The sequence below is a fragment of the Cornus florida genome, unplaced genomic scaffold, assembly GCF_030987335.1.
Source record: "Cornus florida cultivar Cherokee Brave unplaced genomic scaffold, ASM3098733v1 CherokeeBrave_3.0.0_Hap2_Chr03, whole genome shotgun sequence".
Classification (NCBI taxonomy): domain Eukaryota; kingdom Viridiplantae; phylum Streptophyta; class Magnoliopsida; order Cornales; family Cornaceae; genus Cornus; species Cornus florida.
The window spans coordinates 54060885-54074661 of NW_026775573.1; the positions used below are offsets into that span (position 1 = coordinate 54060885).

Genomic DNA, 13777 nt, shown 5'->3' on the forward strand with positions numbered 1-13777 from the left:
GGAAAAATAAAAAGGAAAAATGGTCGGACCTACTATCATTGTTAAGTGGTCATGAGACCACAATTCTTGGTCTTAGTCTCTCATTCTCTCTTGCTGCTCTCTCACTCTTCCTCTCAAACTTCTATTTTCTTTTTCTTTTTCCTTCAAACTTTAAACCTTGATTTATCTCTCAATTCTTAGTATTTTGAAGTGCCATTTGCGGCAAATTAAAGCTCACAACGAGATCTATAAGTTGATCGGAGCAATTCTTAGTTTAGTGCACTTGAGAATTTTGAGATTTAGGGCACAAATTTGGGGGGGTTTTGCTTAATTTGAGCTAGGGATTTCTAATTGCCAATTTCTTGTTCCCTTGTAAATTTTCTTTCAATATTTGTTGTTAAGCATATTTAATTTAAGTTGATTGCTTTAGAAATGATATTAATGTTGTAAATGAAATATATGATTATGTGTAGTAATTAAATTGTATGAAAAACATACCCAAATGTTAATTTCCATGCCATGGTATTTATTATTTTGCTAGAAATTTGCTATGTGAAAGCATGTTAAATTGTGTAGTAGAAATTCTTTTATTTTCTTAGTGATGCCAAAGTATTTGCATTCATTCGTAATATTGGGCATGGAAAAAAAAAAGGGCAAAATGATTTGAACTAAATGAAAAAGGGATTTTGGGGCAAAGTTTTGATTAAAGTGATTTTATGAAAAACCTGGTGTTAATATAACCTAGAGGGAATTAGGGAGATCGCCCTAGTGTGGTTGAGCTAGTTGGGCCCCAAATGACGCCGCGGGGGTGCCAAGGGTCAAGGACAGTAGCCAATTCTTCTCTTGTGTCGCTGTGAAGTCTCCAAATGACGGGTTATATTAACAGTTTGTGAAGTGATTGATGATTTTGAAAATGGGGAGTGACATACATGGCATTGCATATCATGGAATGGCATTGTTTATTTTGAATTTAAAATTGATGTTGTATTTTCACCCGGCTTAACATGATCTATTTCCTATTATCCTATTCATTGTTTGGATTCACGGGGTCACAAGAGGTGTGTCTTAGGCACCACCTACTGAGCAAATTGCTCACCCCATTACATTTAATTTTTTTTCAGGACTCGGGAAGGAAGTAGGAGACGCAGACCCTTTTCAAACTTAATGAGGACTAGGAATATATATATATATATATATATATATATATATATATATATATATATATATTTTGCTATCTTTTGTATTTTGCTGCACTTTTGTAAAGTCTCAAAACTATAGTGAAGTGTACACATTTTGCAAGCCATGGTTATGTATTGTAAACTATAACTTTTGTTGGTACCACTACAAGACTTTTAGTTATTAGGGACAAAAAAAATTGTCCCTAAAAGTACTAAAATTGTCCCTATTACCTTTTAGGAATAGTTAATGTCACCGTCTCAATTAGTTGCATCCGGAAAAGGTTTTAGGGATGGACTAATTGGGACAGAATAAAAATCCATCCCAAAGACTTATTTGGGACGGAAGATTCGCCTCCGTCCTAATTAAGTATTTGGGATGGATGTTTTTTTCATCCAATTAAGTATTTAGGACACTTGTTTTTCTGTCCCAGTTAAGTATTTGGGACGGTTGTTTTTCTGTCTCAATTAAGTATTTGGGACGGTTGTTTTTTGTCCCAATTAAGTATTTGGGATGATTATTTTTCTGTCCCAATTAAGTATTTGGGACAGAATTCTTTGTGTCCCTAATTCTATTTTATTATTATTGTTATTATTATTATTATTATTTTTACTCCATTTTATTATTATTATTATTATTTTTTAATGGTGGTATGCCAGCTAGTAGTTCAGTAGTCCAAATCTCTTTTTGCCTACCTCCTGTTATATCTTATATATTCATTTAAACTATAAAGAAGGTAAATGTAAAGTAAAAATAAGTACAAAAAAGTTAAATTTAATAACCATTAATTAAAAAACAAAGTGATATCAATTATGGTCATATCAGTACCTAATAGCATAATATGTAAATATCAATAACATAGTTGGAATCATTCATTATTCGGACCAAACGGGCCAAACAATGGTGGCTGCAGATTATTTAATAGGCTGCCAAAAGGTCCATAAGGAGGCTGCTGCTGCTGTGGGCTGCCAAGTGCAGGACAATATCTGCCGAATGGTGTGAACATGAATTGAGGAGAAGACACCCTTTGATTCTCCAAGATACATTTCACAGTTGCCTTTAATTCATTTACGGACTCTATCAATTCATTATATTTTTGTTCTTCTCTATTAGACTTCCTCCTTTCAGCCTCCAACTCTACCTCCCACTCTGCGTTTGTCTTCCTCTTACGACTTGAGGAACTACTAGCATCCACATAACTAGATGGATCTAATGATTGGCCACCATTTTCTCCCGCATTTTGCAAAATCAATGAAGTAAATTAAATGAAGAACAATTATTATCCATCTCCATACACATCATGCTATAATTAATAAAGCACTTTACTTTAAATTTTCACCATTCATCCACCAACACATCATACTTTTACAAAAATTGAGATGCTAAAACTATTTATAAGTATATGTAATAGTAGAGTAAGTACTCAGAAAGATGCATCAATAATATTTTGTATAAGTTCATATGCCAGTTGAACAAAAGCTGGTAAGGGACATAAACTTCTAACTGAAAATGCATATGGTCATATCAAACACGAGTATCATCAAAAAACTAGAACATCAAAACTTGAACTTAATCTCATATTCAATTTGCACTTGAAAAATGAAAACTCAAATCTATCGTGGAAAAAAAATTAGTCCAGCAAACAAAATGACATTCTCATAAACTGCTACCATCACTAAGAATCATTCTACTTACACACTCTATAAATTAATTTGAAACTTAGAGAGAGAGATCCAAGAAACAGAATCCAAACAAAGTTATGAACCACTTTGTTGTGAATAATTTCTTGGACTAAACAAAATATTAAATTTGAATCTGTTTGGTTTAATGTGAATTCAGTTGAAGTATATTTATCCTTATAACAAAAAAGCCACTATTCAACACTTCATGGACCAAACAAAAACCCCTCCTAAATCTGCTTGGTAACTAAGGTGAATTCAGTTATAATATATTTATCCTTGTATCAAAGAAGACAACTTAAAGAAGGCAACTAAAATCTGGAAAAAAAAAATTGTAAATAATAGAGGTTATATAGGTTACCGATCCTATTGAAATTCACAAATATTAAATTAGGATTCTTATTGGTTGTAGCTTTGTGTGAGTTAATATAGAGAAGTCTACGAAATTCACAAAGACTTAATGGACACAATATCACACATTCATATATTAATTCACAAACTTAGCTTTAACTTCCACCAACACAGTTTAAATCATGTACCTCCATTGAATTTTAGCTTCAAATTTTTAATTTTTGTACCAGTCTACCAGCTTTTGTTAAAGTTGTCTTCTTTGCTTTTGAAAAATGTACATTAAAGTCTTCTTAAAACCCGACAATAATTTCTATGGGGTAAAAAATCATAACTTACATATGTACATTTTGATGGCAGGTCCTTCGAGATGATGTTCACCATCTTCATCGCTATGTTCATCATCTTCATCAGCTTCTTTTTGTAGTTTTATTTTTTCTATTTTTTTAATACATTACAAGGTATGGTTGTAGAATGAGAACAAAATACACAAATAAAAACAAAGTATTGTGTTATATATTACCAATTCATAATGAATTTTGGCAAAAGACTTTGACCCAGCAGAATGTAACATCTTTACATTTCCCCTGTTTTCTTTGTTTCTAGCACTAATTTCCTGCAATGTAATTTAAAAAATAAACAAATGAGGAAAAGAAAGAAACATTAATAAAAAAACATATAACTAGGTAGTTTATATTAACCTGAAATTTGTCTATCATCCACCTATCGCATATGATTTGCCAGTCCTCGTAGAGCACACGAGGCTGTGGGTTGCAGTGTGCACTCTCTTCTGTCTCGTACTTGTTAAAATGATCTTTCAAACGGTTCCTAAACTTTCTATGGGCAGTGGCCAATGAGAGATCTGCACCCTCCTTTGCTTTTTCATCAACATTGCAGTCAATTCCAAATTCCCCCTTTATTTTTCACATGAATAAGCCAAAACCAAATGTCATTTAGAAGAAGTATAATTTGCAGTAAAATTCATGAATATATGGTCAGCTACCTATCTTTGTAAGCAAATTATCTCCCAATAAAAAGTAAAATAAATAGAACTTTCATTCTATTACATCAGTAAATAATCAAAAAAGATTCCTTTTTCAAGCACCCAACAAGAAGCAGATTATAATGAAAATCTTCCGGCTAAAATACAAAGCCAAGGAATGAACATCACTTAATCCTACTGATGACTTTGAAAGACAGTTTTTAAAAATAGTATAAACTAAAAATTTACAAAAAAATTATATGTTATAGTAGCAAAAGGGAATTAAGATATGGGTTAAGCAAGACATACCATTATTTTAGTGTAACAGAGCTTTTTATGATAGTCTGGGACATCTGGCCAAGTCTTATACCATAGTGGTATATGTTCACAAGCAATCGTCCTAAGCTCTCTCTCCCAAACATCTGAATTTTCCTCCACCGGTTTCAAATAACCGTTTGTAAACTTAATCGGAACAATCCCCCCATTGTGCTTTTTAATTTCAATTTTTTTTTTTTTTTTTTGTTTACAGCTTTACCATACCTCTTGACATTTCTTGATGGACCTGAAAAATGAAATTCATGAGAGTAACATGAAGGAGTATTTTGGGACCAAGTTCAAATGTAAGGACAAGTTTAGAAAATGTAAAGATAAAAAATAATCACCTTCCACTGCTGGTTGTGGCTGGGAAGATGCATGAATGTTCTGGGCAAGGTCATTGTTGGATCTCAAGGACCGACAATTGGACGCTATAGTAGATTACTGCAATAAGAGAATCAAATCTTTTATAATATTTTATGAAACAAATAGATTAGAAAATAAAATTTAAGTAACAAAGGAAAGTATCAAAATGGCCAAACAATAGATAATTAAAAGAACGGAAAAAATTAAATCACGTGATTGCAAAAGAGATTAATAGTTACTCAAAAAAATAAAACACATATTCTAAAAGTTAAAGCTTAGTACTGAAGACAAATTTAACCAATTTCAACATTTCAATTTTCATGTGCTCAATAAAAAACAGAAAAAAAAAAAATTTCACATTTAATCCAAATCACTATCATCTTTTTCTTCATCGTTTGAACTGTCTTCAATCAAGATTTCATCATCATTGTCAAAATAGTCAATTTCATGACGAGATTCTTCATTACTTTGTAGAATTATTTCAGCAACAAGACTTTCAACCTCCAAGCCATCCTTATTCAAAGTTGGTGGATCCATGTCAAAGTTGGTCGCCTCAACAACCTTATCCACAATGCATGGTTTTTCGTATGTGTATCGCTTCACCCCGAGAAGAGTGTGGCAAACCGAACCCGCATGAAGTAGCTGCAACTGGTGCGACATCGTCGGCTGTACAGAGAGAGTATATGAATGAGAGAGATGAGAATGAGAAGCCGAACTGGCCAGTGTGAGATAGTTGCAACTGGTGCGACGTCGACTGTACAGAGAGTAGATAGATGATATATGTTTAGGTTAAGTTGTATAGTGAGAGAGATGAGAATGAGAAGAGAGAGAGAGAGGGTTTCCAACTTTACAATACCCAAAACGGTGTAGTATGGAAATTTTTTAATATTTTGCACGTGGAAATTTGGAATTAGGGAGGGAGGAAAATCAAGTGCCAAATTTTCCCAAATATACAATGCAGCCAAATTTTCCCACTAAAAATATTCCTGGTTATTTTTTAGCTCATTTGGGATAGTAGATATGTTGTCATCCTAATAAGCAGGATCATTTAAGACAATTTTTAAGCCGTCCCAAATGATCTATCCCAAGAGCCACATTTTCCCACCACAAATATTCACAGTCATTTTTTTTTTTATTTTTTTATTTTTATTTTTTCTCATTTGGGACAATAGATATCTCATTTGGGATGATAGATATGTTATCGTCCCAAAAACATGGCTCATTTGAGACAATTTTTAAACCGTCCCAAAAGCCTCCTTTTCTTGTAGTGTACTTTGAAGGGAAGCAAGATTCTGCAAATATTTTGTGTTGATAATGATGGGTCATTTTGAGGAGGTTGGTGATGTCGTTGCTTTAGGAATGTATTTTATATATATATATATATATATATATATATATATATATATATTTGTACTGTGTGTTGGGACAGGTTGGATAAGTCTTAAAGGGCCAAGAAAGGCCATTGTATTTTTATTTATTTATTTAAGCAGGTTGTTGTAGACCCCTTTTTAGCAAAGTTCATGCCAATTTTATTTTATTTTATTTTTATTTTTATTTATTTTATTTTATTTTTATTTTTTTTATAACTAGTATTAGTTTAGGGTCGTTACAAGATTCATGTGAATTGTTCTTTTTATGAGTTGATATAGTCCTTGACGGTTATTTGCATCTGTAAAAAAGTTTAAGCTTCGATATTTCATCTCCATTTTTGCTCGTAGTCACTATCATCAACATAAACCAAAATAACAAGCTTGTATTATTTTATTGGTTGACATGGTAGTATTTTAATAATAAAAAAAACATTCAAGACATTTATAAGAAAGGACAATGTTGGACAATGCGGGAAAAAAAAAATTCGTTCATAGAATTTTGATTGATAAAATTGAAAATTAAGTACTGAAAATTTTAAAGACTGATTTTTAAATGCTGAACTTTTTAAGTGGTAATTAAAAAATAAATATTTTTGAATTTTTATTGTTCATCATTTAGTGATAAGTGATGTCTTTATCACTTAAAATTTTACTTTATTTTAAATAATATTCAAATTGTGTTATCAAACACACTTGGTTAGATAAGAGAATTAGGTGTGAAATTGAGTAATCAAATAGCACTTTAATACTCATTATATGTTAAAAGTAGGATTCTACTTTTAAAAGTAATTTAAATTAGTAGTTATTTGTCTTTAAAATTTAAAAATAGGAGTAACTAGTAATTTCTTCCCCATTTTTTTTTTTAATCATGTAAAGCATTCTTCATTTGTGTAACAAATTTAATTACAGACCATGCTACAAAATAACCTTTCAAAAAAACGAGAAGGAAAAAATGGTCCATGCTGTAAATCATAACACAACAATGTTAACAAAAACATATAGAGAGAGAGAAAGAGAGAGACATACAGAACCAGGGGTAAAGGAAGGTAAGTCAAGGCCTTCGGTTTTTTGCATTAGAAGTCACATCTAGGGTCGCATGACAAGTAGGGATTCTTCACCAAAACCCCATTAGAACCTTGTGGCACCTTTAAGCATATGGTCGTATCAGTGCTTATATACATATCACTCTCTTTTGGGAAGCCACTTGGGTACTCGTTCAATAATATGAAACAAGAGTTACACGGAGTGCGGAAATAATCAGTTGATTTTAATTATGATTAACTCCTTTAATGACCTAGATCTGATTATAAGGTCAACTTGCTCAATTTATGATTGATTAAATTATATGATCAATTTAAACATCCATAATCACAAATATATATAAAATAAAGTAAGTTAGAGTTAGAGAGATTGCACCAGGATTTTTAACGAGGAAACCCAATTGATAAAATACGTCAACTGTTATGGGAAAAACCTCGTGGACTGTGCAGTCCAAAGTAAACCAATCCACTATGCTTGAAACAAAGTATACCGAACTTTGACTCTGGCTCACACCTTATCATTCTACACCACACCAACTGCTGACGATCCTCTAGCTTTGCGATTTCTCGTCCAACATCAACTTGATCTCAGGCTTACACTTGATATTTGTAGAAGAGTAGCAGGTAGATCAGATAATACTCCACGAATGCTCCAACCCTTTCAAAGTGTGATTGCGTTTACTTCTCTTCTTCAAGATCTGAACTTGATTGTAGAAGAATTAAATCCTGCTTCTCATCTGGAATATCTGAATCTTCAGTATAGCTCCAATTCCGATGAGATAGAGGACAACAACACTAAATCACTCGTGAATATATGTGTATGCTCTCATAAATAAATTCAGAATGATTAGATTTGATTTTCTGAATTTTCTCTCTCTAGAAGGCTTTCTCAAAATATAGAATTAATTTTCCCTAAAGCCATTAATAAACCTAGATAACTACCAAGGTTTATATAAAGTTTAGAATACCCTAGTCCATCTAATAATATGAAAATTTTTATGCATAGGACTTGGAAAGAAGTTGGGATTAAAAAGGAAACAATCAGAACAGGAAACTGAGAGTTCGAATGCTGTTAGGACTCTTGCTACCGGTTCCCAAATTGGCTATCAGTTCAAGATGGACTTTTGCTACCGGTTCCCAAATTGGCTACCGAATCAAGAAGGTTAGAAGCCTTTCCGATGTACTTTGACTACTGGTTCCCATTTCTCCTATTGGTTCAAGGTTGGTAGTGACCAAACCTTTTGTGAACCAATGTTTCCTACCCGTTCAAAGATATTCCTACCGGTTCCTAAGAGGCAGAATAGAATATTTTGGTTTTCTTTAGCCTTCTAAACTCCCTAAGTGTTCTCACTCACTCACATACCTTTCTAAAGTATTGTTCTCATCAACCCGGAGTGTAGCAACCCATAAACACTTGAACTTCTTCAAATCCGCATCTGATCTTCAATCTTTGAAATTTTGGACTGAAAAATTACAACTCGATCGGACTTATTTTGACAACGAAATTAGCCAACTATAAAACATATCTCACAATCTCCCCCTTTTGCAATTTCGTGACAAAACCCTAAAAATAATTCAGCAATCTACCCAAGCAGGAAAGTAAATTACAATGATTTTACAAGAAATAAAACGCAAAAATTTTCTTGAACCTCATGAAGCTTCAACATTTGTAGTAACATGTAATTTGCACATTAGCTCAAACACAACTACCCGTGAAGCTTAATTAAGAAAAATAAACACAAGCATAAAATAGCAAAGCTAAGAATGCCTGAATATCAACGCAATGAACAATGGTTCTCCCCCTCAATGCAAAAAGTTCTCCCCCTTAATGCAAAAAGTATCTCTTCCCCTGAATGATGAGTATCTCAACTCTCTCCCCCTTTTTGTCACAAATTAACAAGTGTATCAAGGAAGAAAAAACCTAGAAGTAGGAAGCAACCAACCATATAAATCTTGTAAATTGAAACCAATGAGAATGTAAACTCCACAAGATTATAGGAATCAACAGAAATATCCAAGATCAATTCTTTTCAGTTCCACAAACTTAGTAAGTGTAGCAAAATCATCACCAAGTTCTAAAAACATATGATCTATCAATTGTTCAGATTTCAGATAATAAATCAATGATATTACATATCCTTAGAAATCAAACAATCAACATGTGCAGAGGACAGGTTCTTTTTTTTTTTTTTTTTTTTTTTTTTTTTTTTTTTTTTATCTCTCTCTATGCTTCATTTTTCTTTTTGCACATTGGCGGCTTTCACACTTATGGGCAGCAAGCTCTTTCTTTTATTCCCATTTGTTTCGAGTCAAGGTAGCTTTCGGACAAATCCCAAAGGTAGTCTTTTCCATCTCACCTTTTTCAAAACAGCAAATTTTTCTTTCTTTTTCAAAAACTTTTTCATTCCAAGCTGTTTTTCAATTTTCTTTTCTTTTCACTCTTTTGGTCTAAAACACATAAATCAAGTTTAAATTCCAAGACAATGATCAATCATATCAACATTATCTTTGACCAAAACAATGACATCTCAAGTAAATGTAGTATAAATGATTCATTTACTATACGAAATAAGTAAGCAAAACCAATTTCATCAATTCATAGCCATTGTATGTTTTCCACAGATAATTCATGTGTCATGAAACTCCTTGTGTTCAACATACTTAATCAATATGGTTTGCTTAACTTCCCAAAAACATAATCTAGACTCTCAAGATATGCATGAAAATCTTTTCTAGAATATATCTTTGCAATGCATCTAATCAAGACAACAGACACCAATAGATTTCCTAAAATGAGGAAACTTAGGAGCATTTAATGGTTTAGTGAGAATATCAGCCAAATTTTGATTAGTATGCACTTTTTCCAAAGACACAAATTTTGTTCAACAAGTTCCCTAAGAAAGTGATGTCGAATGTCAATGTGTTTTGTCCTAGAATGCAAAACTAAATTCTTTGAAATATTAATTGTACTAGTATTATCACAAAAGATAGAAATAGTACCTTGATCAATTCCATAATCCAAAAACATCTGTTTCATCCAAAGCAATAGTGTGCAACAATTTCCAACAACAATGTATTCAGCTTCACAAGATGATAAAGATATGCAATTTTGCTTCTTGCTGTACCATGAAACAAGGTTAGTACCAACATAGAAACAACCACCTGAAGTACTCTTTCTATCATCCTTGTTTCCAGCCCAATCAGCATCAGTATAGCCTGTAATCTTAGAGTTAGACTCAGAAGAATAATGCAATTCATAATTCAATGTACTATTGACATAACGAATAATACGCTTGAGTGCAAGAATATATTGTTCTCTAGGATCAGCTTGATACCTAGCACAAACACCTACACTAAATGAAATATCTGGCCTAGTTGCTACCAAATACAACAAGCTACCAATCATACTCCTATATAAGAAATGATCAACCTTGTTAGGATCAGAGTCTCTATCCAATTTGGATGAAGTACTTATAGGAGTTTGAATATGCTTTGAATCTTTCAAACCAAATTTCTTAACTAGCTCATTTGTATGTTTTGATTGAGATATGAAAATCCCATTATCAAGTTGTTTCACTTGAAGACCTAGAAAGAAAGTCAGTTCACCAACCATGCTCATTTCAAAAGTTTTACTCATATCTTTAGAAAAAGTATGAACAAGGTTATCACAAGTAGCACCAAAAACAATATCATCCACATAGATTTGAGCAACAAAAAAATCTTTTCCTTTTTTGAAACTAAACAATGTTTTATCCGCTTTTCCTCTTCTGAAGCCCTTGTGCAATAGATAAGAAGTCAACTTCTCATACCATGCTTTAGGTGCTTGCTTTAAACCATAAAGAGCCTTTTTAAGATGAAAAACAAAATCAGGATTATGTGGATCAAGAAAACCTTTTGGTTGTGCTACATAAACTTCTTCCTCCAAAATACCATTTAGAAAAGCACTTTTAACATCCATTTGAAACAATTTGAATTTAAAGTGACATGCAAGAGCAAAAAGAAGTCGAATAGAAAAGTCTCATCAAAATCAATTCCTTCAACTTGAGTGTATCCTTGTGCAACTAATCGAGCTTTATTTCTCATCACAAGACCATATTCATCAAGTTTATTTTTTAAGATCCGTTTGGTCCCTATGATATTAACATCACTAGGACGAGGTACTAATTCCCAAACATCATTCTTCATAAATTGAAGCAATTCTTCTTGTATAGCCATAAGCTAATCAGAACTTTAAAGAGCTTCATCAACATTTTAGGTTCAAACTGAGCCATGTGACATGAGTGAACTATATCATCTACAATGCATGAGTGCCCTACATTATCACGGACTATACTCCTAGTACCATGCTTATCCTATGGATTTATCATATTATCAATTGGATAACTCAATCTAACTTTAGAACTGCTAGATGTGGGAATATCTAGAGATGGTGCAGGAATTCCTATAGGTTCATCAGTGGTGTCCTCAAATTCCTCATTCTTATCTTCTTCAACTTCTTTGCCTTCTCCACTTAAATCCTCAACTCTTTCTTCTTCTTGAATTGTAGGTTCTTTCTTTTCTCCTGTAATTTTAAAATTAATTTCTTCTTCATCAAGTTGAGATGAGGTTATCTTAGATTTTATATTATCAAAAACCACATTTATAGACTCCATAACCACTTTGGTTATAAGATTAAAAACCCTATAAGCCCAACTTGTTTGTGAATAACTCAAAAGCACACCTTCATCACTTCTAGAGTCAAGTGGTCCCTATCTCTAAGGATATAACATTTACTTCCAAAGACTCTAAAGTATTTAACAGTGGGCTTCCTATTATACTACAATTCATATGAAGTCTTGTTAGTTCCAGGCCTAAGATAAACTCTATTTAGGATATGACAAGTAGTATGTACCGATTCAATTCAAAAGTGACTAACAATCTTATTCTCATGAAGCATAGTACGAGCTATACCTGCGATTGTCATATTATTTCTTTCCATTACACCATTCTGTTGTGGTGTTTAGGTGCTGAAAATTCATACTTAATGCCATTCTTATCACAATATTCAATAAATTCATTAGGTTCGAATTCACCTCCATAGTCGCTTCTAATGTGATTAATTCGATATCCCTTTTCATTTTGAATAAGTTGGCAAATAAACCTAAAATTCACAAAAGTATCAGATTTTTCTCTCAAATATGCAACAAAAGTAAATCTAGAAAAATCATCAACCATAACAAGCAAATATCTTTTTCCTCCAATGCTATCAGGTGTTATGCGACCCATCAAATCCATATGAATCAATTCTAAAGGTTGAGAAGTGACTTTTTGAATAAGTCTCTTATGTGACACTTTAGTTTGTTTTCCTAATTGACATGGACCACATATTTCATTCTTAGGCATCTTCAATTTAGGCAAACCTCGAACAAGGTCATTGTTAGACAGATTCTGTGACGACCCAGGTTTTATCCAACCCGGTGTGTCAGTGGTATCCCGAAAGTTAATCCAGTAACGGATCTGAGATGCAGAAGCAAATGATAAACCAAAGCCTCAAGGGATAGTATATGTCTATAGGACACTAATGTGACCCATAATGAAGCCACAGAACCCATAGAAAATAAACGCAGAAGCAACGTTTCAAGAAGGGGTAAGAATGAACCTAGGGGAAAAATGGTCATTTATAAAATGGAAGTGGATGCTACCAAGTACACCATTGGAAATATTATGAAAAATTAATAAAAATGGACTCAAGAATCGCCTGATTCGGATTCCGGACGGGAAAGATATGAATTTAGAATGAAGTGGCATTCTCCGTTTAAGAGTTTCCACGACCATATCTCACTAAAACTGCAATAACTCTCACTACGATTGGAGTTTTAATTCATGGTTGGTATCATTGGAAAGCTGAATTCAAGCTCATAAATTTAGGATCAATAATCACCCCATTTGGGTTAGAAACAAAGAAGTTATGGCCATTTGAAGTTGGAACTTTAGTGCTGGAGCATAACAGAGCTGCTGTGTGTATAAGGGGAGTTTCGGTCGACCAAAATTGGCAGAAACATTTCTGAAATCTGGTTTGTAAGGTCTAGATTGTTCGGTAGACCGACTTGATGCATCGGTCGACCGAAATTGGCCATCGGTCGACCGAAACACCTCGAAAAGCGGTTGAAAAGCCTACTATATGTCCAATATGATAAGATTCAACCCATGCTTCAAATCCCCTCTTAAATTTGTTCAAAAAATGAAGGTTTAAACTGGTTTTCATGGAGATTCTAGTATGTGAGCATGCCAACAACCTTAATATGAATGAATGAATGTAAAAATAATGGCTCATGGCCTCATACTCTTCATTTACAAGATTCTCATATGCTAAACCTCCAAAGTTAGTTAAAGCATGCTTTTAAGGCAAACTAATGTACCAAGTGTATACAAGTGCTAAAGTAAATATATTTGGCCCTTGGCCTCATTACAAACACATCTATAGAGTATCAAAAGGTGCACTTAAGTGCATATTACATGGTTTGAATAATAAATATATATTTT

At 32.9% G+C, this 13777-nt stretch overlaps 1 pseudogene; it reads right to left on the reverse strand.

The window, feature by feature from the left end:
- The window catches only part of LOC132301619 (2-alkenal reductase (NADP(+)-dependent)-like), a 105563-nt pseudogene that overhangs the window by 15136 nt on the left and 76650 nt on the right, over positions 1-13777 (reverse strand).